Source organism: Choloepus didactylus, chromosome 2 (genome assembly GCF_015220235.1).
Source record: "Choloepus didactylus isolate mChoDid1 chromosome 2, mChoDid1.pri, whole genome shotgun sequence".
NCBI classification, from domain to species: Eukaryota; Metazoa; Chordata; class Mammalia; order Pilosa; family Megalonychidae; genus Choloepus; species Choloepus didactylus.
Window position 1 is genome coordinate 155217455 of NC_051308.1, and position 27381 is coordinate 155244835.

A 27381-nucleotide genomic window follows, 5' to 3' on the forward strand; every position below is an offset into this window, starting at 1 on the left:
GGATCTACATTTGAGGTGGGGATAGGAGACAATTAAACCTTGAAGTATAACAAATAGGCAGGAATAGAGCAAAGAGAGCATATACCACCAAAGAAGGGAGAGAGAATTTCAAGAAGTGGTCAACATTATCAAATGGAGAAGTTGATACTGAAAGATTCATTGCATTCAATAGTAGGACCATCATTTTGATCTTGTCAGAAACAGGTTCCTGGGAGTGATTGTTGTGTATTGCAATGGGATTAGCTGGGTCAGTTTTGGCAATTTGTGTCTTTCCAGGAATTTGTCTATTTCATCTAATTTGTCATACTTGTCACAAAGTTGTTCATAAGATTCGCTTATCATTTTAACTCCTGTAGGATCCATAGTAACATCCTCTATTTCTTTTCAGATGCTGGTAATTTGTTTCTTCTCTTTTTTTATCTTCATCCATCTTTCTAGAGGTTTATCAATTTTGTTGATTTTTTTCCAAAGAAACGAGGTTTTTGTTTCATTGAGTCATTCTATTCTTTTTTCTAGTTCATTAATTTCTTATCTATACCATTTCCTTTATTCTGCATATTTTTGGTCAAATTTGTTCTCCTTTTTTTTTTTTAGTTTCTTAACGTTGAAGCTTAGTTAATTGATTTTAGACTTTTTATCTTCTCAATACCAGCAATTAAAGGTACGAATTTTGTTCCAAACTTTACCTGTTATCAATTTCTAATGAAATTCCACTGTGGCTAGATTACATACTCTGTATAGTTTCAATTCTTTAAAAATATTTAAAATATGGTGTATCTTGGTGAATGTTTACATGCATTTAAAAAACATGTATAGTCTTCTGATGTTGCTTGGAATGTTCAATTATTGTCACTAGGTCAAGTTGTTTAATAGTATTGCTCAAGTATTTTATAGTCTTTTGATTTTCTGCCAATTAGCTGTATCAATAATTGAGTAAAATGTTAAAATACCTGATTAGAAGTGAGGATTTATCTATTTGTCCTTTCGGTTTATTCAAATTTTGCTTCATGTATTTTTGAGCCCTATCATCAGGTGCATATATATTTTCTTTGTCTCCTTGATGGATTGACCCCTGTAACATGAAATTCCAGGTAATATACCTTGTTCTGAAGTCTACTTTGCCTGATATTAATGACAGCTACTTCAGCTTTCTTTTGCTTAGGGTTTTTATGATACAATTTTTCCATCTTTTTACTTTTAATCTATTTGTGCTTATATATTTATAGTGGGTTTCCTGTTAACAGAGTACAATTGGGTCTGTTTTTATCCAGTGTGACAATCTCTGTCTTTTAATTAAAGTGTTAAGACCATTTACATTTAATGTTATTATTGATATGGCCAGGTTTAAACAACCAACTTGCTATTTTTTTCTAAGTGCAATTCAGTTTTTGTTTCTTTCCCCTCTTTTTCCTGCCTTCTTTTGGGAAAATTGAGTATTTTTAGAATTCCATTTTACTTCAGCTATTGGGTAATTAGTTATACTTCTTTGTTTTGTTTTTTAGTGATAGCTCTAGAACTTACAATATGTATTTAACTTATTACTGCCATTTTTCAATCTAGGGTGACCAACCATCCCAGTTTTCCAAGGTCACTGGGACACAAGACTTTCAATCCTAAAACCAAAAAAGTCCCAGATATGCAGGAATGAGACAGTCACCCTACTCATTCAAGGTTCTTTAAGGTAAGAACCTTAAAACAGCATGTTATAAACCCTACAAGGCACTGCTATTGTTTTTGCTTTAGACAGTCAGCTATATTTTAAAGAATTTTTAAACATAAGAAAGTTTTTATTTATATTTACCCACATATTTACAATTTCTGACATACTTCCTCCCTTTGTGAGATCCAAATTTCCACTTGGTATCATTTTCTTCCTGCCTGTTGGACTTCATTTAACATTTCATATAGTTCATATCTGTTGGCGACAAATCCCCTCAGTTTTTTTCTGGAAGACTTTTTATTTTGCCTCCCTTTTCAAGAATATTTTCACTGGATATAGGAGGCTAGCTTGACAGTATTTTTTTAGCACTTTAAAGATGTCCTTCCCTTTGCTTTATATTTTTATAATTTCTTACAATATGTCATATCTTTGTACCTCATATATAGTGTCTTTTTCTCTGTCTCTTTTTAAGATTCATCTTTATCAGTGGTTTCCTCAATATGGTTCTGCCTTGGTGTATGTATGTGTGCATGTATGTGTGTGTAGGTGTGGGTGCATGAATGTGTGTGTATGTGTTTTTGTTTATCCTGCTTTAGATTTATTGAATTCCTTAAAATAGTTTTTTTTCCTCCCTTCTAGGATTCCAATAACACATATCTACTTTGTAATGGTCCATACATAACTTATCTTTTTGCTTTACTTTGGCAAGATTCTATCATTAAATCTTCAAGCTGATTTCATCTGCAATGTCTAATTTTGTGTTAATCCTATCCAGTGAAATTTCCATTTCAGATTTGGATATTTTTAGCTCTGGAAGTTTTCCTTCTTTTATCTTCTCTTTTTTTTCCTTTAGTTTATATAGACTAACAGCTGTTTCAACAGTCTTGTCTGCTAGATCTACCATCTCTGTCATCTCTTACTTTGTTTCTATGATTGATTTTTCTCCTAAACACATATTTCTGCTTCTTGGCATACCTAGTAATTTTGAGTCGTACACTGAACACTGTCTCATTGTCTGGATTTTGCTGTCTTCCTTTAGAGAGTGTTGGGTAGTTTTTTGGAAGGAGGGGCAGGCACTTGGTTACTTATGTATCAATTTGATCTCTTTGAAATGTGTTTTTAAATTTTGCTGGAAGATTTAGGGTAGCCTTCAGTCTAGTGATAGTCCAACCCTATTTCTAAGATATAATTCCTCTGCAGTCTCAGATATTCACCAAGGATTCTCCACTCTGGTAGATGGGAACTCAAACATCTCCTTGTCCTTTATGAACTCTGGAAATTGTTTTAACTAACCATTCCCTCATATTTTTTTTTATCTAGCTTTATGTATGCTTGGCCTTAATACTCATCAAAAACTCAAGTGGAGCCCCACAGAGATTTTTGGAAATGCCTGTTTTTGCACAGCTCCTTCTTTCTAGATGTCTGCCCCATACTTTCCAGCTGCCTCAGCCTCCATGAAATCCAAACTCTATTTCCTAAACTCAGCAAGAACTTGGGCTGTTTGGGTTTCCTTCCCTGTACCCAAGGTCAAGAATTGATCCCAGGTCAAAATCCAGAGGAATTGTAAGGCTTCTACTTTTATTTTTCTTTTCGCAGGGATCCAGTCCTGCAATGCTTTTTTTCCAATGTCTGAAGACAGTTACTATACATATTTTGCCAAGCCTTCTATTTATTATTATGGGAAGTTAAATCCAGTCCTTGTGTCTTAATCATGGCAAGAAGCAGATGTCCAGCCACTGGAATTTGGAGTTATTTGTTACACAGCATTATTATGGCAATAATTGACTAATATAAAAATACAATGTGCCAAGTATTAAGGATATAAAAATGAACAATAAGTGGTTCCTGTCCTCAAACAAAAATCAGGAGGTCAGACATAGATGATAAAGCAATTTGTTCAATGCAATGATAATGGCATCCAGGAGATTTTATGGAAGCTCTCAACCTGACCTTCAGGAACTGTGAAATACTTCTAAGAAGAAACTCAAAATTGCACACTAAGAGATTAATATGAGTGATGTTTAATCAAGTATTATGTTGGGAAAGGGTATTCCATGCAGAAGAGATAGCATGGGCAAAGGTATTTTAAAGAAAGAAAATGCAGTCATGGCCAGTAGACTACAAGAAATTCAGTGTTTCTGGAGCATATAGTATGAAGCAGCAAGTGAAAAACAAAGAGGCTAGAAAAGAAGTTAGAAATCATATCATAAAGGGCCTTGTAGGCCACAATGAGTTGCACTTTAGCCTAAGGTTAAGGAAGCTACTGAATTGTTTTAGGAAAAGGACCAATGTGTGATTTAGAAAAAATCAATATGTAGAGTAGATTAGGGGAGAGGTTACAAGACTAAAGCAAGGTTATTTCAGTGGTCCAGGAAAGAGATACAGACTGATCATGTTTGTAATGCCTTTGATGAGGAGGAAAAGACAGATTTTATCAATCACAATAATACCTCCCACGTTTTGTGTGCTTACTACATTCCAGGCTTTGTTCTGAGTACTTTGCATAATATTAACTCATGTATAACTCTCACAATAACCCTTCCCAGTAGTTAGGTAGGTACTATTACTTCCCAATTTAATGATTGAAAACTAAGCATAGCATGATTAAGTAATTGAGGTTACACAGATGGGATTCAATCCCAGGCAGCCTGGCTGCAGAATCTATATTCTTAATCATTTATTGTAATGCTTCAGGATGATTACTTGGTATTATAATTACCTGTTCACTTGTTAGATTTCCCTTCTTGAGTGGAAACTGCCAGAAGGCAAAGACTATGTTTTGATCTTTTTAAAATCCCCAGGTGCTACAGCAGCAAACTGGACAGATCAGAGCCCTGCTGTCCCAGAGAGTTAACAAGTAAACAAATAAACCATTTTAGTGGATTCCATGAATGTCTAAGAAAAAGTAAAATAGGTAATGGGGTTCTTTGAATAGGGTGTCAAGGAAGACCTCTCTGAGGAAGTAAAATTTGAGCACGAGAACTAATCATGCAGGCATCTGGAGTTGCCTTTGTTCTAGGAAGAGAAAGAACTCTTGTATTAAGGAAGCAGTGAAAGAAAAAGAGAATGGTATATGACTAATATCAGAGAGGGATCTGAAGCCAGATCTATTCCTAGAGCAAGACTTGTAAGAAATTTTTTATTTCAAGTGCAATGCAAAGGCTATGACAAATTTTAAGGGCTTGGAGGGGGAAACCTCTGATGAAATCTGATTTACATTCAAAAGGAGACATTGGAAAGTGGAAGGGAAAGAGGTGAAAATTAGAGAAGACAAGCTTAATCTGAGGTCTGGAAAGGGACAATTCCATAAGAATGGAATCTAAGTTATGGCTATGTGTGGGGATTGTTGGAGTTTAGGGACAGAAGAAATTTGAAATCAGGATATTATCCATTTAGACGTGTAAATCATTGAAAATGATAACCATTTATGATGATGAGAAATATTTATGTCATCCCAAAAAGAGAAAGAATAGGTAAAAAACTTAGGGGAAAATATTGGCATAGGCCTATAATGTAAATGTTAAAAAAAAAAGAAAGGAAAAGGGGTTGATGAATGATGAAGATCAGAAAATAGTTGGGTAAATCAGTGAAATGCTAGTGCAAAGTGAGTGGAATAACAGACTTGCTTATCAGGAGAATGAAATTTGGTCTCAGTTTAAGTAAGGAAATTGTTTGAGGAAAGGATGAATATAGAATTATTAACAAGAAAATAGGTGTCCCACAGTCCACAATATGAGTATCAGAGAGTGAACGGGGCAACTTAGATAAGAGATACTCCATTTTTTCTCTCTCCATGTCTGTTCCAGATCTCCTTTATAACTTCAAGAATCACCTTGATTTAGAATGAGCTCATCTGGCAATTTTTGGACAGAGTAAATGTCTCCATGCCATTTATAAAAATGTAGAGGAGGCTGGGTGTTGATGATCCCAAGGTGGAGAGGGGGTGGGAGGAAGACAAAGCATTTTAATTCACTCAGGGTTAAACAATGCTAATATGATGGAAAGAAACAAAGAAAGAAACCAAGAAAAAGAGAAATTAGTGAAGGATTGTGTGCAAGTTTGAAACTATTATGTACCCAAGAAAAGCCATGCTCTTTTTCCCCCAATTTTATTGAGATATATTCACATATCATACAGTCATACACAGTGTACAATCAGCTGTTCACAGTACCATCATATTGTTGTGCATTCATCACCACAATCAATTTTTGAACATTTTCCTTACTCCAAAAAAAAAAAATGAAAATAAGAATAAAATAAAAGTAAGAAGAATACCCAAAGCATTCCATCCCTCCATCCCACACTATCATTCCTTTAGTTTTTGTCCCCATTTTTCTACTTATCTGTCCATATACTGGATAAAGGGAGTGTGAGCCACAAGGTTTTCATAATCACACAGTCACACCATGTAAGCTACATAATTATGCAATCATCTTCAAGAATCAAGGCTACTGGTTTGCAGTTCAACAATTTCAGGTATTTCCTTTTAGCTATTCCAATACACTAAAAACTAAAAAGGGATATCTATATAGTGCATAAGAATGCCCTCGAGAGTGACCACTCAACTCCATCTGAAATCTCTCAGGCACTGAAAATTTGTTTTGTTTCATTTCACGTCCCCCTTTTGGTCACGAAGATTCTCAATCCCATGATGCCAGGTCCAGGTGCATGTCTGGGAGTCATGTTCCATGTTGCCAGGGAGATTTTCACCCCTGGGAGTCATATCCCACATAGCGGGGAGGGCAGTGAGTTTACCTGTGGAGTGGGCTTAGAGAGAGAGGCCACGTCTAACCAACAAAGAGGTTCTCTGGGGGAGACTCAGGCACAATTGTAAGTAGGCTTAGCCTCTCCTTTGCAGTAAAAAGCTTCATAAGGGCAAGCCCTAAGATTGAGGGCTCAGCCTACTAAGTTGGTAGTCCTCAATGTTTGTGAGAATATCAATAATAACCCAGGTAGGGAAGTCCAACATTTCTGCATTTTTACCCAGTTCCCCAGGAGAGCCCTGCAAATACATTTTTATTCTCTGCCCAAATTATTTTGGGATGTATTGGGTTTTCACATGAACCTGCACAAACCTACCAGATCTCACTTCCTATTCAAAGTTCCATGTAATTATGGTGTTTGAATAAACTGACCATACAAGTTAAATTATTTAATATGCTACAGAAAATATAGGTCCTGCACCAAATAAATCTCTCTTCCCTTGGTCTCAAACAGAAGTTGGAGTTTTAAAACGCAGTCAATATGGTCCTTTACTCTTTGACCTGATTTGCCTTAGTCCTAACCAGATCCACTTAATTCATATCTCTAATTGAAGTCTGAACTCTTTTTCAGCTTTTTAAATAGTTGCTGTATGAGGTAATACTGACATTCATATCTGCCAAGTTCTGGCACTGAGTTTCAGGTATGCACAGATACCCAAAGTTCCAGAGACTGACAAGGTTATACAGAAGTATACCCCCTCTCACAGATATTTAGCTTTGATATATTGCCTTTGTTACATTTAATGGAAGCATATTACAATGTTACTGTTAACCATAGATTCCAGTTTGCACTGATTGTATTTTTCCCCAGTGCCATCCCTTTTTCAACAAGGTTGACATTCATTTGTTCTCCCACATGGAAAAATATTTTTATATTTGTACATTTAGTCACTATCACTGACCACTCTAGGTTTCAATAAGGTATACAGTCCCAGTCTTTATCTATCTTTCCTTCTTTCCTTTTGGTGTCATGCATGCACCTAGCCCTCCTCTTTCACCTTTACTCACATATGTCTTTGTTCAGTGTAATTACAATAATGTACTACCATCACACAGTATAGTGCTATCCATTTCTGGATTTATACAATCAATCCTGTTGAACAGTCTACACTCACTCCTTCAGCATCAAATGCCCATTCTCTACCCTCTTTCTTTCTCCTGATAACCTGTATTCTCAGCTTTAACTCTCAAAGTTTACTCATTAGTGTTAGTTCATATTAGTGAGACCATACAGTATTTGTCCTTTTGTTTCTGGCTAGCTTCACTCTACATAATGTCCTCAAGTTTCATCCATGTTGTTATATGTTACATGACTTTGTTCTGTCTTACAGCTGCGTAATATTCCATTGTGTGTGTATACACCACCATTTGTTTATCCACTCATCTGTTGATGGACATCTGGGTTGTTTCTTCCTCTTGGCAATCATGAATAATGCTGCTATAAACATTGATTTACAAATGTCTGTTTGTGTCTTAGCTTTCAGTTCCTCTGAGTATATACCTAGTAATGGAATTGCTGGATCATATGGCAATTCTATACTTAGCTTTCTGAAGAACCGCCACATGGCCTTCCAGAGTGGCTGCCCCATTCTACATTCCCATCAACAGTGAATAAGTGTCCCTCTTTATCCACTTCCTCTCCAGCACTTATAATTTTCTGATTTTTTTGTTTATTTGTTTTGTTTTTTTTGGATAATGGCCATTCTAGTAGGTGTGAGATGATATCTCACTATGGTTTTGATTTGCATTTCCCTAATAGCCAGTGAAGTTGATCATCTTTTCATTTGTTTTGAACCATTTATATTTCCTCTTCAGAAAAGTGTCTATCCATGTATTTTCCCATTTTTTTAATTGGGTTGTTTGTCTTTCTGTTGCTGAGTTATAGGATCTCTTTATATATTCTGTATATTAAACCCTTATCTGGTATATGGTTTCCAAATATTTTCTCCCATTGTGTAGGCTGCCTTTTTCCTTTTCTGACAACATCCTTTGATGTACAAAAGTGTTTAATTTTGAGGCCATCCTATTTATCTGTTTTTTCTTTCATTGCTCAAGCTTTAGGTGTAAGATCTAGGAAACCACCTCCTATTACAAGATCTTTGAAATATTTCCCTACATTTTCTTCTAAAAATCTTATGGTCTTAGCACTAAGTTTAGGTCTTTGATCCAATTTAAGTTAATTTTTGTATAAGGTGTGAGACAGGAATCCTCTTTCATTCTTTTGGATATGAATATCCAGTTCTCCAAACACCATTTATTGAAGAGGCTGCTCTGTCCCTGTTGCATTGGCTGGACTGCTTTATCAGAGATCAATTGACTGTAGGTGAGAGAGTCTATTTCTGAACACACAATTTGATTCCATTGATAGGTGTATATACCTTTATGCCAGTACCATGTTGTTTTGACCATGTAGTATGCTTTAGAGTCAGGTAGTGTGAGACCTCCCACTTCGTTCCTCTTTCTTAAGATATTTTTGGGTATTTGGGGCACCTGCCCTTCCAGATAAATATGGTTATTTGTTTTTCTATTTCTGAAAAGCAAGTTGCTGGGATTTTAATTGTTACTGCATTGGATCTATAAATCAGTTTAGGTATTGACATCCTAACTATATTTAGTCTTCCAATCCATGAACGCAGTATGTTCTTCTATTTTTGGGGATCCTGTTTGATTTCTTTTAGCAGTTTCTTGTAGTTTTCTGTGTATAGATCTTTTGTTGCCTTGGTTACATTTACTCCTAAATACTTGATTCTTTTGGTTGCTATTGTAAATGGAATTTTTTCTTGATTTCCTCCTCCTGTTGCTCATTACTTGTGTATGGGAACACTATTGATTTTTGCATGTTGAACTTGTAGCCTACCACTTTGCTGTATTCGTTGATCAGCTCTAGAAGCTTTGCTGTAGGTTTTTCTGGATTTTCTGCATATAGGATTATGTCATCTGCAAACAGTGAAAGTTTTACTTCTTCCTCTCCAATTTGGATGCCTTTTATTTCTTTTTCTTGCCTAATTGCTCTAGCTAGAACTTCCAGCACAATGTTGAATAACAATGTGATACTGGGCATCCCTCTCATGTTCCTGATCTTAGAAGGAAAACTTTTAGTCTTTTCTCATTGAGTATGATGTTAGCTATGGGTTTTTCATATATTGCCTTTATCATATTGATAAAATTCTCTTCTATTCCCTCCCTTTGAAATGTTTTCATCAAAAAAAGGATGTTGAATTTTGTCAAATGCCTTTTCTGCATTGATTGAGATGATCATGTGGTTCTTCCACTTTAATTTATTGATGTGGTGCATTACATTAATTGATTTTCTTGTGTTGAACCAGACTTGCATATCCGGAATAAATCCCACCTGGTCATGGTATATAATTCTGTTAATATGCTGCTGGATTCAATTTATGAGTATTTTGCTGAGGATTTTTCCCTCTATATTCATTAAAGAGAATGACTTATAATTTTCTTTTTTTGTAGTATCTTTGTCTGACTTTGGTATTAGGGTGATGTTAACTTCATAGAATGAATTAGGTAGCTTTCCCTCCTCTTAAATTTTTTTTGAAAAGTTTGAGGAAGATTGGTATTAATTCTTTCTTGAATGCTTGGTAGAATTCACATGTGAAGTCATGTGGTCCTGGGCTTTTATTTTTTGGGAGCTTTTCAATGACTAACTCAATCTCTTTACTTGTGATTGCATTGTTGAAGTCATCTATTACTTCTCGAGTCAACATTGGTTGTTCATGCTTCTCTAGGAAGTTGTCCATTTTGTCTAAGTTGTCTAGTTTATTAGCATATAGTTGCTCACAGTATCCTCTCATTATCGCCTTTATTTCTGTGGGTCAGTAATTACATCTCCTTCTATTTCCGATTGTATTTATTTGCATCTGCACCCCACCCCCGTCCCTCTCTCTCTCTCTCTCTCTCTTTTAGCCTAGCTAAAGGTCCATGAATATTATTGATTTTCTCAAAGAACCAACTTCTGGTTTTGTTGATTCTCTCTATTGTTTTCCTGTTCTCAATTTCATTTATTTCTGCTCTAATCTTTGTCATTTTTTTTCTTCTGTTTGATTTGGGGTTAGTTTGCTGTTCTTTCTCTAGTTCCTTCAGGTGAACATTTAATTCCTCAATTTTTGCTCTTGCTTCTCTTTTAATATAGGTGGTTAAGGCAATAAATTTCCCTCTCAGCACTATATCTGTTGCATCCCATATGGTTTGATATGTTGTGTTTTTATTGTCATTTGCCTCAAAGTATTTATCAACTTCTTTTGCAATTTCTTCCTTTACCCACTGGTTGTCTAAGAGTGTGTTGTTTGGCCTCCATATATTTGTGAATTTTCTGCCCTTCTGCCTGTTATTGATTTCCAACTTCATTCCATTATGATCCGAGAAAGTGATTTGTATAATATCAATAATTTTAAGTTTATTGAGACTTGTTTTGTGACCAAACATGTGGTCTATCCTAGAGAATGATCCATGAACACTTGAGAAAAATGTGTATCCTACTGTTGTGGGGTATAGTGTTCTATAAATGTCTGTCAAATCTAGCTCATTTATCAAACAATTTAACATATCTGTTTCCTTATTGTTCCTCTGTCTAGATGTTTTATCCACTGATGACAGCACTGTATTGAAGTCTCCAATTATTATTGTAGATGTGTCTACTTCTCCCTTCAGTGTTGTCAGTGTTTGCTTCATGTATTTTGGGGCACTCTGGCATGGTGCATAAATATTTATGATTGTTATGTTTTCTTGATGAATTGACCTTTTCATTAATAAATTGTGTCATCCTTTGTCTCTTTTAATTGTTTTACATTTGAGGTCTTATTTGTCTGATATTAACATAGCTACTCCTGCTTTTTTCTGGTAGTTTGCATGAAATCTCTTTCTCCAGCCTTTTACTTTCTGCATATTTTTGTCCTTGTATCTAAAGTGAGTAGACAGCATAGAGATGGGTCCTATTTTTTAATCCATTCTGCCAGTCTACATCTTTTTGTTGGGGACTTTAATCCATTAACATTTAGTGTGATTACTGTAAGACCTGTACTTCATTCTACCATTTTGTCTTTTGGATTTTATATCTTATTTTTTTCTCTCTCTCTTTTTACCCTTCCTGATAGTCTTCATTTCCACACTCTTCTCCAAACCTCTCTATCCTGTCTTTTCCTATCAGCCTGTAGCATTCCCTTTAGTATTTCTTGAGCCCATGTCTCTTATTCACAAACTCTCTCAATCTCTGTTTGTCTGAAAATATTTTAATCTCTCCCTAATTTTTGAAGGACGGTTTTGCCGGAGGTAGAATTCTTGGTTGGCAGTTTTTCTCTTTCTTTATCTTAAATATATCATACCACTGCATTCTCACCTCCATGCTTTCTAGTGAGAAATCTGCCCATAGTCTTATTGATCTTCCGTTGTATATGATGGATTGGTTTTCTCTTGCTGATTTCAGAATTCTCTCTTTGTCTTTGACATTGCAATCTGACCAGGAGGTGTTGTAGAGTAGGTCTATTGGGATCTCTTCTGTTTGAGGTATGCTGCACTTCTTGAATCTGTGATTATATGTCTTTCATAAGAGTTTGGAAATTTTCTTTCTGTCTGTTTTCCTTTCTCTTCTCCTTCTGGGATATCCATAACACATATATTCTTGTGCTTCATGTTGTCTTTCAGTTCCCTAAGAACTTGCTCATATTTTTTCATTCTTTTCCCTATCTGTTCTTCTGTGTGTATGATTTCAAATGTCCTGTCTCCCAGTTCACTGATCCTTTCTTCTGCCTCTTCAAATCTACTGCTATATGCTTCCATTGTGATGAGTTTCCCTGAGAATGAGACCCTGTAGATTGTCAGACCCTCCTGTAAAGCCTCTAGACTCTGTGCTTTTTCTATCCTGAGCAGGTGGCACTTGTCAGCCTGCAGCCCCCCCGCCCCCCACAAGTGTAAATAGGTGCCACAGTGCCCTTAATTCTCCATAGACCCTGTCCCTGCCAGAAGCATTTCTGGCTCAAGCTGGTTTCTGTTTTACAGTCCCTGGGGTCTGAGTTCTCTGAAGGAGGGCTGCTACTTCAGCTGGGCCCTGCCCCCTTTTGTGGAATTCTCTCACCCATTAGACTCATTGCTTTGTCTCTCAGACCTGTCTTAGCTCCACTCTTGCCTGGGTCCAGTGGCCAATTGCAAATATCTGAGGCTCTCTGTAATGAGCTACTTAGAATAGTCATTTCAAAAAAAAAAATAAATAAATAAAAAGAAGAAAGAAAGAAAGAAAGAGAAAGAAAGAAAGAAAGAAAGAAAGAAAGAAAGAAAGAAAGAAAAAGAAATTCCCTTTCAAGGCCTTTCTGCAGCCCCCAAGTTCTGTCAGTCCCAGTATAGACTAATTAAAGTAGACTAATTAAAGATATGCCCTTTAGTCTATTATCTCTTTCACCTGAATGATTACTCTTGGACAACATTAATTCTGCCCTTGCCTGGTGCAGTGCTGAATAGGAGCTCTGATGGGCTATTGAAAAGTAAAAAGATAAAGAGTTGGAGAGCAAGAAAAAAAAAAAAAGAAGAAGAAAATACCCTTTTCAGAGCTGGACCCCACCTCCCTCAGTTTTTGAGCAAGAGCCTGAGTTGGTACCTGTTTCTATGTGTCTCTTTTTCTTGGAACCCAGCCCTTTTCCAGTATTTTGAACACCTGCAACTCCAAAAGTCTCTGATTTCTTTTGTTGTTAGCCCCACCTCCTCTTTGCCAGACCAATTCCTCCTGGTTCCTTTTGTACCTGTTCTTGGTTTATCTGTGCTTGGAGCTTTTATTCAGCAGTCCAAATTTGTTAATTTATTCTGCAGTTGGGGCCAGGTTGAACCCCCACCTTGCTCCCAGCACAGATTGCATCTTTTTCCCTTGGGAACCCAGCTCCAAAACAGTCTGCAGTGTCGGGGGGTGGGGTGGGTACCAGCCCTGTCTGGGGAAATTCACAGATCTTCTCTGTGATCTCAGTCACTACATCCATTCCAGACTGTTGTATAATACCTGACCAGTCACAGAAGTCCCTGAAACAGTGATCCATACAGTTCCTGGCTATTTACCAGCTGCCCTTGAGGAGTAACTAAATTCCACCCTTCACCACTCTGCCATGTTGCCCTGCCCTCTACCATGCTCTTTTAATCCAATCTTGTGGTTACAGAGTTACTGTTAGTGAGATCTCTTGATTAGATTGCTTCCATAGAGATGTGACCTACCTTATTGTGTTTGGGAGCTTTTCATTAGATTATTTCCATGGAGATGTGACCCCCACCCATTCAGGGTAGGTCTTAATTATTTTATTGGAGTCCTTAAAATTGCTCAGGGAGAGAGAGAGAGAGAGCTCAGAGCTGACACAGACCCAGATGCTTGGAGGTGAAGCACAGGGTTTGTCCTGGAGAAGCTAAGAGAGGACCCCCAGATGCTTAAAGAAAAATACCTTGGGAGAAACAAGCAAGGATCCACAGGAGCTGAGAGAGAGAGAGAGAGAGAGATAAGGGGAGAAAGAGAGAGAGAGAGAGAGACACTAAGACAGAAGCCCAGATACATTTTGGAAAAGACAGCACAACCCGGGAGCAAAGGACCAGCACATGCCAGCTATGTGCCTTCCCAGTTGACAGAGGTGTCCTGGACACCAATGGCCTTTCTTCAGTGAAGGTATCCTCTTGTTGATGCCTTAGTTTGGACACTTGTATGGCCTTAGAACTGTACATTTGTAACCTAATAAATCCTCATTGCAAAAGCCAATCCATTTATGGTGTTCTGCATTCCAGCAGCTTTAATGAAGCAAAACAGATGGTGAAAGTTGCAAGAAGGAGGATACCAGACAGAGAAGCAGGGATGTTGTGTTTTTATTTAGTAAGATACCATAATACAACTGGACTTCAGTGAAAAAAAAAACTGAATACGTTTCCTTGCCTATTAATTTGGTAATCTGATCAGAAAGCATATGGGTTAGTGAAAAAATAATGGATAACAGAGCCAAAAGAATTAGGGTAATTTTCTTCTTTTATATCATTTAACTTCTATACATATGAAAAGTGCCTGCCTCCACTGGGGAATAAAACACTCAGCAAATACTGTTTAGCATCTCTGAGTAGGTTTGTCATATGGTTACTAAAATGAGTTATATTCAATCTTCAGTCTGTATGTTCATTCTGCGTATCTCTAGACATTGGCCTTAGGGACTGCACACATCTGCTGGAAGTCACATACACTCTGTGAGAATCAGAATTAAAAATTATAGCTGCTTCATCTAATAAGACAATAGGGAATCTCAGCTATTACAGCCCCATAGGAAACTTTTTACAATAATGTTTCAATCAAATTCCATGGGAAGTGTATTGGGTGCTATTGTTTTAACAAGTGTGTTGGCTCATTACTTCACAAATGCTGGGCATACTGCAACATTTGGGGGCGGCATGTTCCCTTTACCCATTTGGAGGAATATTAGCCTTGACCTCCCAGTCAGACATCCATCAGCTGACCCTCCTGGAGCTGTCATTTTTCCTTAACAGGCCTCTTTGTTCCCATCAAGCCACCCTACTTCTATTCTCTGTATATGACTTTCTAATTTTAGTACATATTGCTCAGAATCATAGCATGTCAGAGCTGAAAAGGCTCTTAGAGATTTAGACCAGCTCCCCTCAATTTATACCTGAGGAAACACATTTCAGTAGTCTTCAAAATCTAACTCAACTTACTTCTCACAGGTTGCTTTCCCTGTTAAGTTTTAGCCAGCTTTGGGAACCACTACCTTACTTTGTTTTTCTTTAGCTATGATGATTTCTATTTCTTCAAAAAGGAAGACTTGGGTAAGTCAATATATCTCCCTTTGCTATAATATGAAATATGAAAGGACTGGATTTTATGATGTATAATGTCCCATTATACTCTAGTACATTTTTATTTGCTATATCTTGAATTCTCTAATTTTTAAAATAATTATTCTCTGTCAATATATGCAAGCAGTCCTTGCTTTGCATAGTACCATGTTCACTGAAACTCATGCATACTGGTGCATGTTCCTCACTTTGCAATGATCCATGGTCAAATCTCAGTTACCATGGAACTACACAAAGTGAAGAATCAGACCCACTATGCAAGTGTTTCAGCTAATGCTGCACTGTGCAAAGCAAGAGCTGCCTTTATTTCTCTCCTCCTCAGTCATTAACATTGTTTACTTTTGCCTTTCTGGACCTCATTCTCCAGGTTTTGCTTTGAAGAAATAACCTTGTAATTCAAGGGCATTGTATTTCTCTGAACAACAGGTGAGTAAATGACCAGATCTAGGCCAATCAAATATTCCCCCTGAAATCTATGTTTTGACCCATAACAACACAAGGGTGGAAAAGAACTGGAGTGGATTCACCTGACAACATTGTTCTGCAGGGATTCTTCACTAGTTCCTATTTACTAGTTCCTGTTTGAATACTTGGTTTCTTCAACTTTCCAAGGTCTAGTTCTTTAGCTTTTCATTTGATTCTGAGAATGATCCTTCCCTAAATCCCTTGTTTTATGTAAGCTATGCAGAATTGGTTTGTGTTGTAGGCAACAGAAAGACCCTAATTGATGCAGTTTTTCTGGTTTTGCTTGAACCAGCACATTTTTCTTTCTACAAACGTCACAAACCAATAGTATGTAGTGATTGCTCCTTCAATTTCTGAGTACAAACTTGTTTCTTAACCTTATGCAACCTGACTCTTACCCCATGACTCCATTTAAACTCCACCTTTGAGCCACCCATGGCCTTTTGTAATCTCTCATACTTCTGGACATATGCAGCGTCTGACTGTTGAAATGCCCATGCACTTTTGTTCTCTTGTTATACTGCAGTGTACCAATTTGGCCCCCACTTCTCTGACAACTCTTCCCTTGCCTTTATAAGTCCTTCTATTCCTTTCATTTCCTAAATATTGACATTTCTTTCTTAGGACTTTGTCCCTAGCCCTCCATTTTCTACTATGGCCTATGTTTGTCAGCCTGGCTCCTTCCTCTCTTGACCCCAGGGTTTACGGTTGTGTGCTGAGAATAGAGGCATAAGATACATACAGCACCTCTCCTTGGATTATAAATTTTACTTGGCATTTGGGAAAGATAAAATATTATTTTTGTATTAATACATATTAGAATGGCTTTTTAAGATAAGAAATTTACTTTTTTTTCAGTGTGCTATTTGAGAGGTGATGATCAGTTGCCACCATCCACTCCCCTCACTCAGGAAAAGGCAGGGCAGAGTGGCATTATTCTCCGCCATGAGGCATAATCTGGAGGCAAAGTGTGAAAGGCACTGCCCTGGATGATTGTATTAAATATTGGTGTGAGTGATGTTAAAACATTGAGTCTGAAATACATAGAGGAGGCCAACACGCTAAAAACTCATAGAGAGGTAGTCTCAAGAAGTCAAGCAAATTAAGGCACAATTTGCTTTTCTCCCTGGAACCCTCAGTTCTTTTCTCTTAAGGTCTTGGACTTATTGGATAAGGCCCATCCACATTAGGATGGTAGTCTTCTTTACTTAAAGTCAACTGTTTATAGATGCTAATCCTGTCTACACACTAGTTCCGCAGAAATATCTAGGCCAGAGTTTGACCAAACATCTAGACACCATAACCTAGTCAAGTTGACACATAAAAATAACCATCACAAAGATCATATTTACTTTTAGGATTGTTTAACGAAGTGATTAAGAATGTGGGTTCTGAAATCAGATTGGCGTGGTTCCAGGATTCATCACTCATGATTTGGGCAAGTTATTTGATTTCTCTGAGTCTAAGTCTCCTCATCTATGTAATGGGGACAATAATATCTACTGTATAGGATTGAAGTAAGAATTAAGTAAGATTATGCATCTAAAATATTTAGCACAATACCTGGCACATTGCGGTCGCAGTTGATTTGTCTTTGGGGGGGCGGCCGGTTGCTGAACCCTCGGCTCTCGGCGTTGCTCGGAGGGTACCGGCGGCGGGGGCTCTTTCCCGGAGGCGAGGGCGAGGCGGGGGACTGGGCCCGGTCCCCGGCGGAGGCGTGCAAGGTGTGGAGGGCGGCGAGAAGGAACAGGCAGGACACGGTTCTTTGAGGGTGAAGAAGCCAAGAGAGTTTATTAGGGGTGAGCACAGGTTATATAGGCTGGCATAGAGGGCGGGGGTTGTTACAAGTCAATGCTGAGGGGATAAAGGATAGGATTGGTTCTGAGAGGGTGCGGAGGTTAGGATTGGTTCTAAGAGAGCACGGAGGTTGTTTGAAAAGGGGCGGGAGTTGCTCTGGCAACGGTGTCTGGCAACAATGTATGCGCACCGGTGGTGATGGGAGTTGCACTGGCAACGGGGAGTGTCCGGGCAAGATAAGGGGGTGGGGAAAAGGCGGTTCCCTCCGGCAAGCCTCCCCTAACGGTGGTATTTTGGGTGAGGAAATGGGGCCTGCCTCCGGCCTCACTTTCCCAGGCCTGGGGGGCAGTGGAGGGCGCTGTCGCCCGTGCCCACCACCCTCCCCAGGGGCTGATCAGGTCCCCCAGCCCAGGCCCGCCAAGTCGAAGCACGTGATCAGTATCCCGCAGCACATAATGTGTCAATGAAAGCTAATCATTGCAGAGGTAGTTGTTATTCATCTGTATAAATAAATGGTGTTCCAGTTTGCTAATACTGCCAGATTGTAAAACACCAGAAATGGATTGGCTTTTATAAAAGGGGGTTTATATGGTTACACAGTTACAGTCTTAAGGCCATTAAGTGTCCAAGGTAACACACCAGCAATCAGGTACCTTCACTGGAGGATGGCCAATGGCGTCTGGAAAACCTCTGTTAGCTGGGAAGGCATGTGACTGGCATCTGCTCCAAGTTCTGGTTGCAAATGGCTTTCTCCCAGCACATTCCTCTCTCAGCTCCTCTGCATTCTTCAAAGTGTCCCTCTTGGCTGTTGCAAGCCCACTCCTTCTGTCTGAGCTTACATAGTGCTCCAGTAAACCAATCAAGGCCCATGCTGAATAAGCGGGGCCACATCGCCAAGGAAATTATCCAGAGTTATCACCCACAGTTGGGTGGGGAGCATCTCCATGGAAACAATCTAATCCAAACATTCCAACTTAATCAACACTAATATGTCTGCCCCCACCAGATTACATCAAAGAACATGGGTTTTTCTGGGGGACATGATATATAGAAACTGGTACGAATGGTTAAACCTGCATCTTTAGCCCTGTGTGTCCTTTCAAGTTTTAGTCCAGAAATTGCAATAATTTGGTTGTCTTGCTTATTCCTTAAATTCCATTTATCCAAACTGATGCTACCATCTTCCCTTAAAGAAAAGGAACTCCTTCAGACTTCTCTGTGTTTAGCAGTCCGTCACCACTCTTTCCAACATGCAGGCATAACCTCTAGCCCCTTCATCTAAATCACCACCCCACCTTCAGTCTCTTAACCAGACTTAACAAAGTTAAGAATCTTGCTTCTGCCATGTTTCACTTGAATTCCTGTTTTTTAATTCCGACAATTACTGCTTTAAATTCTGTATTAATCTTTCTAGACAATTACAATAATTTCATACTTGTTTTCTTCCCTAAACCATTCTACTCCCCATTCACTTCTGTGATGACCCAGTGCCACATTAATCTTCCTGAAGCCCAGCTATCATTGAACCATCGATGATATCCAACTGATAATAAGTTTTTGAAATTGTAAAATCCTAAAGCCATAGCTTATAAAGTTGGAAGGGACTGAGATCATCAATCTAACTGGCCTCCAAAACATTGACTCCAAATTCAATGTTTCAGGGAGGCAGTCTTTATTTTTTATATCCATAGTGAAAGGGATCTTTTTACCTCAAAAGGAAACCTATTTCATTTTTTAACAGATCCAAGTGTTAATATTCCTTCCAATATTGAGCAAAAACTTCATCTTTGTCTACTTTCTTCTGTTGGCTCAAAGTCTGTCCACCAGAACATATAGGAAGAGATCAGTCCATCCAGGGCAGGCTTAAAAGCACAGGTTCTAGAATCTGGCATCAAGTGTTCAAATCTAAGCTCTACCACTTACTAGCTGTGTAATTTTGAACAATTGGCCACTGATCATAATAGAAATTACATCATGGGGTTGTTGTACAGATGAAATGAGTTAGTGCTTGTCAAGGGGCTTAGAACAGCTCCTGGCATCTTAAACTCTCAATAAATGTTAACTGTCATGATTAGCTATTTCCTCATATGATGACTCTTTCAAATATTTGGAGATAATTATGGCTCCCTTTGCCTGTTTTCCATTTTTCTCTTTTCTGAATGCCATACTCAATTTCTTCATTTTACATTGTGCTGGTCTGAATCTATTATGTCCCCCACAAAAACCATGTTCTTTAATGCAATCTTGTAGGGGCAGACTTATTAGTCTTTTGATTAGGGTGGAACCTTTTGATTAGGTTGTTTCCATGGAGATGTGACCCACCAAACTATAGGTGAGACCTTTTGATTAGATCATGTCCATGGAGGTATGGACTTTGCCCATTCAGGGTGGGTCTTAATTAGATCTTAGCTCATGGAGGGAAGGAGCTCAGAGAAGCTGAGAGAAGTATTCCAGCTGACGGAAGTATTCTGGATGCCATCAGCCATTCTTCAGTGAAGGTATCTTCTTGTTGATGCCTTAATTTAGACACTTTAATGGCCTTAGAACTATAAATTTGTAACCTAATAAATCCCCTTTAAAAAAATCAATCCATTTATGGTATTTTGCATAATGGCAGCTTTAGCAAACCAGAGCATACATGAAGAATAATTCTGAAGTCAGAAAGATTTTGATTGAATACTAGCTTTGCTACTTCTGGGATGTATAAACTTGAGCATGTTACTTACACGTCTGAAGTTTTTTTTGTTTTTTTTTTTCACATGTAAAAAGAGAGAACTAGCACGGTAGTTAAATAATGACCCCCAAAAGTATCCAGGTCATAATCTCTGGAATCTGATATTGTTACCATTTATAGCAAAGGGAACTTCACAGATGTGATTTAGTTAAGGATCTCGAGATGGGGAGAGTATCCTGGATTCCCTTAGTGGGCCTAAAATGCGATCACATTTGACCACCTAAGAGTGAGGCAGAGGGAGTTTTGAGTACAGAAGAGGATAAGGCAATGTGATGATGGGAGCAACAGTTGTAATGATGCAAGCAATCACGAGCCAAGGAATGCTGACATCCTTCAGAAGCTGGGAGAGGCAAGGAATGGATTGTCCTCTAGAACCTCCAGAAGTAACCAGCCCTACCAACAACTGTATTTTAGTCCTGTGAGATTCGTTTTGGACTTCAGGCCTCCAGAACTGTAAAAGAATAAATTTCTGTTGTTTTAAGCCACTAAATTGTGGTAATTTGTTTATAGCAGCAACAGGAAACTAATACCACATTGGAATTTTAGGAGTATTAAATGAAATAAAAACCAAAACCCAAACATATATAAAGTGCCTCACACAGTGCCTTGTACAAAGTAAATAAGCTATGATCAGATATTTTTGAAATTACTCAGACCACAGAGAAATAAATGGATTGAAGGAGATCAAAGACATGTGTGGGCAGCAAATTACATGTTTAATTCATGTGCCACAAAGGAATTGAAGGAAACAATGGGGCTAAAGAAGAGGAAAGGTATCAAATATTTTTAGAAGGTAGAGAAAATTTGGCCATGGCTTAGATATAGGGGATTAAAGGTGAAGAAGACCTAAGAGTCAAGACTGACCCACTATTTCCTGGCTTGAAAAATCTAACTTTTCACTCTTCCCATTTCCCTTTGGGGACCTAAGACTAACATTTGCTAGATCTGAAGTTCTCAGGTTGTGGCAATGGAACAAAATGACTGGTCCAGTTTTACACTGTCCTAATACTAATTTGCCCTAGACACCATGACACCTGCAAATAATCAGGGCCATGTTTCACACTTTATTTTTTTTAATCAGCATTAATTTCCTTAACATAAACACTTGTGGCATTTCCAACTTTGTTCTCTGACTTCAGAATGGCCTAAAGTCCAACACAGTAAGCTTGGAACTTTCCAAAGCACTGTCTCCATAGAACTGCTCTCTGGAAGAGAGGAGTCAGAACTCAAGGACCCGACTCAGAAAATATTTGGCAACAGTTTGGCTGTTCTGCCTTGCCCCTGGCTAACTTGATCAAGTGGCAAATGTGTTCAGTGGGTCTCTATTTAGTATGGGGTGGGGTGGGAGGTGCAGGAAAAAATGAAATTGAAAGAAAAAAACCTTCCACAGTTGTGTTTGTCCAGGTCTACAGTTTATGTGATTGATATTGGATATAGAATTCTTTCTCTTTCGACACAACTACATTGACCGTATTTTTTTCTATTCTCAGATATGTGCATACCTGCACATTGCAATGTTTTCCAAAAGAATCATTATAATCATCACTGAATATTTATTGAGAATTACTGGGCACAGAGAACTGCACTAGGCATGTGATCAAGAGAGAGCCTATTTCCAGCCAAGTCTTTTTGTTTCCATCCTGTTCTGTGCATAATGACATACCTAGGGAAAGTGGAATTCTACACATAATCAAACTTATTATCTGATTTGATTGTTATTTTGATTGCTACTTATGATTTATAATAGAGGTCATTATTTTATTACATACTTTCTGTATATAATTAAGTTACTCTAAATGAAGACTTTCATTCAGCTCAAGTTAGTAAGAATAACGTATTTCTGATTTTCTCATCAACAACTAAAGAGAAATTGAGCCACAAAAAGAAAGCATTATACTATTGAAAAGTTTTTATCAAAAATTTAGAATGCATTGTATATATAAATGGGAAGATTGATGGCAGTTAGTGTGGGATAAATTTCATTGTTTCAAAAATTATCAGAAATATAGTTAAGGAAGCTAAGTTCCTGGTGTTTCCATGTGAGACTTGAATTCTCTCATCATATTACAAGTTTCAAGTTTTAACAGGTAAAAAAAATTACTTTGTTCTAGTTGCACATACATTTTGTAAGAGACAAAAGATCCAAACTGATAAAGGGAAAAAGAAAAATCGGCACATTTCAAAACAGAATTTCATGTTTTTCATTGTTAGTGGATTGGTTTATGTGTTAGGTAAGCTTTGATCTTAAAATGTCTTTTGCAGGCATGATTTCCTCCAGAGACTATTTTCTGTTTTGATATCCTCATAAGTGAAATGAGAAAAAATATTTTGTACCATAAAATATTCCTCCCATGACTATTTGTATCTCTCAAACTTGTCTTTGTGTGAAGGAAGTTGTAGCCAATTTTTTTTTAGAGATGTTTTTAGCTTTTCAGAAAACTTCTCTCTCTCGTAAACAACAATTGTTTTCTAACATCCTAAAAATTGTGTGTGGGGGGGTGGTGGTGGTGGATATCCCTCTACCACATCATCTTAATTTAATTTCCGATACCCATAGCAAATTTCTTCTTCGTTTCTGTCTCTTCTCTGCTCTCTTCTCTTTTATTTCTTCTCTCCCTCTTCTGTTCCCTGTCTTCTTTAACACATGCCTGCGTCAGTGTTAAATTCCCAGACTGTCAGCAGTAAACACTGCTCTTTCCAGCTCTTGCATGACCTGTGGCAGTGCTTCTAAACCTTCTGCCTGAGCCATTTAACACCAAAACTTCTGGATTACAAAGCCATTTGGACACATTCTGTGCACCCCTCAGACAACAAGCCTTTTTTATTGTGCCAGAATCTTCTTGAAAACCAAAGCCAGATGAATTAGTCAAAAGCATATTCTCTCTGATCCAAGGAAAAGTAATCTGGATCTGCAAAAGCAGTATATTTTGGCTATATTTAAATTGAATTTAAGATTTAAAGGTTGGAGTGTGTTCCCCTCTCTGATAATGGAGAGGTAATTTACTTTCCCACTGGCTCCTATCGTTGTGATCAGAATTTTTAAATTGGCTGTGTCCTATTCCTAATTAATATGTTTATCAATGTATATTTGGAAATTTTTCATTCTGAGCCCTTCCTAAGTGCTTTTTCAGTGTTTATGAAGAAATCATGACAGAGGCAGACAATCGGGTTTGTCTGCACCCCAGGATGCCAACTCATCTTCCCATTACTGGGAATGCCACTGCAAAAGTGGGGTCCTGGCCTCTTTCTAGGATCAAACAGTCATTTCATCAAGGAATTCATTTCCTACACTAAGCCCAAAAGTAGAATTTAAAAGAAAGTCAATGAAGTGTAGCTCTTTTGTAAAGGGTTAACTATCAGCAACAGATGCACTATACAAAAAAAAGCATATGATTCCTTATTAGAAGTTTTATTTGCTAACCTTGGTATGAATTTCCACCCATTTTATTGTAGTATTTAAATTTAGAGCGACTTTCCTCATAGAAAGTCCTTAACTTGTGAATGTAGGATTTAGTAATATACTTGAGAATCTGAATAATCAGTGGCCACCAAAACTTTGCTCTACTTTCATCTCCCCACCATCACCCCTCACCAACTACTCCAGCCCCTTTACGATAAGGAACTAGGCTTTGTTTCACAAGACAGAGTGCCAGACCTATGGTATTACCTTTTCTTAGGCAAACACACATGAATAAGTTACTGCTGTCCTGGATTTATTTTGTCCCAACATAAGAGTCCTCATCCCACCTCCAAGAGATCCCAAGGAATTTCTATCCCTCTGGTTGGAAAAGAGATACAGATTATGTTATACTTTCCTTGGCTGCTCAAGCAAATACTATGCAATGGGTTGGTTTAAAAAAAAAATGAGAATTGAATAGCTCATGGTTTTGAGACCAAGAAAAGTCCAAATCAAGGCAATTCTTTCTTCCTGAAGACAGGCATTCTGGGGCTGGCTGCCGGTGATCCTTGGTCCTGGGCTCCTCTGTCACATGGCAATGCACATGGCGGCCTCTCCTGGCCTCTCCCTTCTCTTCCAGGATCTGCTGACCTTGGGCTTCTTGCTTCCTGTGACTTTTTCTCTATTTGTCTGAATTTCATTCTGCCTGTAAAGAACTCCAGTAATAGGATTAAGACTCATCTTGATTGAGTTGGGTCACACCTTAATGAAGTAATCTCATCCCAAAATCTTACCTACAATGGGTTCAAGCCCACAGGAATGGAATAAGTTTAAGAGCGTGTTTTTCTGGGGTACCTAGCTCCAAACCACTACAGATTGTTTTCCATTTTACAAGTTAAAATTCACTCATAAGAGAAAGGCATCTTTTATTTCTACTATGTCATATGTCATGTGATAACCATGTCCAGAGGACATAGTCTAGAGGCAGTATCTGACCAGTAGTTCTAATATGTGCTTCTGCATTATTTCTAAGTCAAATGTTCATAATTTTCCATAGAAATGGCATTATACATGATGGTTTGTCTACCACATACACAAAGAAAATCTATTCTACTCATAATGTCCTGGAGTAACATACTAATTGTATCATTTCATCTATGTCTAAGCACCACGTATCACACAGATTTCATTGGAAAACAGACTTACATATATATGGAACATGTATCCTTCCATTTTGGTGTTAGAACATGACAAGGAAAGGTAAGCAATTTGGGGGTGCAAGTTATTCAGACACTTATTTCTTCCTTCAACTACTACTTTAATCAATCAACTCTTCGGTTATTTCAAATGCAGAACTAAAGACGGAAAGCTCGTGGGGTTAGAGGCACCATACTCAATCCACTCTTAAATCTGTTAGATCGTCACCATCAAGGTAAGGGAGAGTGTACAGTCTGTACAGCCAGGAAAACAGGCTTTAGATCTGGTTCCATTAAGTTTTGACTCTTACTGTTTCTAAACTTTATAGGTAAAACAGGAGTAATAGTAGTATCTGCTGCATTGAGCTTCTTGGGTGACTCTTTGAGAAAATACATGAAAAGTACATAATGCAATGCTTAGCATACAGAAAAAACTCAATGAATGCTACTTGTGGTTATAGAAGTGGTTATAAAAGGCACCATTTGCTAACTAGATCACTATCATTTCTCCTTCTCCAGGGATTGCCCCCCAGTACCAAGAAATGGGCTTCAACAGCATTGCCTGTCCACTTACCCAAAGCTAGTTGGGAATGGACAATAACTTGAGCTGGACCGAGTAAACTTTCTCTATCAGAATTTTGGATTGTGAACAGAGGGCATTAGACTGGAAGCTGATAAGCTATTTCACTTTATGGATAGCAATCAAGAAACAATGTTCAAAAACTTTTGCAGTTTGGATCCCAAAGAGTCCCTAGTTCATATAGCTCCCAAGGCTGATTGTTGTTGACCTCTTCCTTGGAATCTATGAGATACTCCAGATCCTTCCAGTCGATCCCCCCCACCTTGCTGCCACCACCTATTTTTTGTATTTAAACTAGCTGCCGTTTGTTTTCTGAAGCTTGCAAAATAATGTATTTTTTAAAAAAATAAAATTAGTTGTAGTAGTAATGGCAAGAGTGATAGTAGCAATAGTGGAAGTGAAATCCAAACTCCTTGAGGTCTCATTCAAAGTGTTACATAATCTGGCTCCAACCTTTAGGTTTTATTTCACCTTTGTGTTTTATTTATACACGTGATGATAGAGTCTGGACTTTACTCTTGAATATGTAGCTCCATGGAACCTACATGGAGAAAGAAGTCACTCGTTAAATGTTTGTTGAATAAATGGCTGAAGTTGTGAAGGGAATAAAGTTAGGTTAAATATGTAAGAATCTAGAGTATGTACTGAAAAGCAACAAGGCTTTTGGAAAGTGCTTGAAAATAAAGTATTTTAATGAGGCAATAGTAAAACTATGTACATCCCATGTTGCTTGTGAGTTGTAGAATATATCTGGGGTAATGACTAAGTATTTTTCTTCCATTAAGCTAGACTTGTAGAGAACAAATGGACAAAAGTTGGTAATCAAAGTTTAAAAATTAAAAAAAAAGACAAGTGGAAGAATTAAATAGTATCTTCATTAAAATAGAACTTTCTCTATTTGCCAAAACATTCCATTCTCTTCATTCTTGAAAACACTTATTATAAGGAGTACATATTGCAGTGACTTCTGAGGGTAGTTTTCCTTTTGTTTTAGGATTGTTTGAGTGCAGCTTTTGCAAACCTTTTTGACCCAAGACGGCTTTTGAGATTTATATGTTTGTCAAAAAAGTACCAATTACTTGATAGAGGGTTTGGATTTTGAATGCTAGTTACTTTAAAAAGCAAAATATTATAATGATGAAAAGTTGGGGAAAATACCCCTAGAAATAACTTTTTTTAAAAATCCATCTTGTCAAGAGATTGGAAGCTCTGTGAGGATGTTTGGATATAAATGTCCATAGACTCGGCTGTCCTCTTGGACTTTCTACATGGGCTGTGTTGGCAGAATCTCAACCTGACCTTGCTCTTTTTCTATTGTTTAAAAAGGGCAGAGGGTTCTTTTATGAGGAAATGGGAGGAGAAGAAAAGATGTGTTTTAATTTATTTTTATGATAAATATCATTAAATACAATTTTAAAGCTATATATTTTTATTTTAGGTTTGATGCTCATAATGCAAGAAGGAGTCATTTAATAAGAGACTGAAATAAGCATTTGCTAACAATGAAGTCATTATTTTAATGAAACCTGATCAACTTTCCTGAATAATTTGGGATTTTTTAAACAACATATTTCAAGGAGAAAAAAAAAGGAAAGACCATACTTTTGGCAGAAATGAAAAATGGTTACTATGGCAGCTTGATTTGGACATGGAAAACCTGTTTCAAGCTATTCATAAACCCAACTCTTGCAAACTATTTATTATGTACAATAAATTATATGAAACCTGTAATGAAAAAATGAGAGTGGCTTGTTTTAGAACTCAGAGAGTTAATGAAAACTGTTTGAGGAGGAAGAACTGGGTAAGATATGGTTCCTGGGGCTCCCTGCTGATCCAGTTTAATGAATTTTTATCCATTCCAAGAGGACCCCCACTCTTCAGCAGTTTGACACAAATGTCACATTCTTTAAAAAAGAAAAAAATGTGGAATGTGCCTTAACCACATAAAGTGTGCCAT

At 37.7% G+C, this 27381-nt stretch overlaps 1 long non-coding RNA gene across 3 annotated transcripts; it reads left to right on the forward strand.

Annotated features, from left to right (window-relative positions):
• Nucleotides 1-1055: 1055 nt before the first annotated feature.
• LOC119518704 lies at nt 1056-27126 on the forward strand. Of its 3 annotated transcripts, XR_005213821.1 has the most exons (6): nt 1056-1091; nt 1561-1681; nt 15623-15681; nt 24815-24908; nt 25002-25080; nt 26863-27126. It is a non-coding gene; the product is annotated as an uncharacterized LOC119518704 (long non-coding RNA). The 3 variants fall into 3 exon arrangements; XR_005213823.1 differs by lacking the exons at nt 1056-1091; nt 1561-1681 and adding an exon at nt 15170-15225; XR_005213822.1 differs by lacking the exons at nt 1056-1091; nt 1561-1681 and having other exon boundaries at nt 15546-15681.
• The last annotated feature ends 255 nt before the right edge of the window (nt 27127-27381 follow it).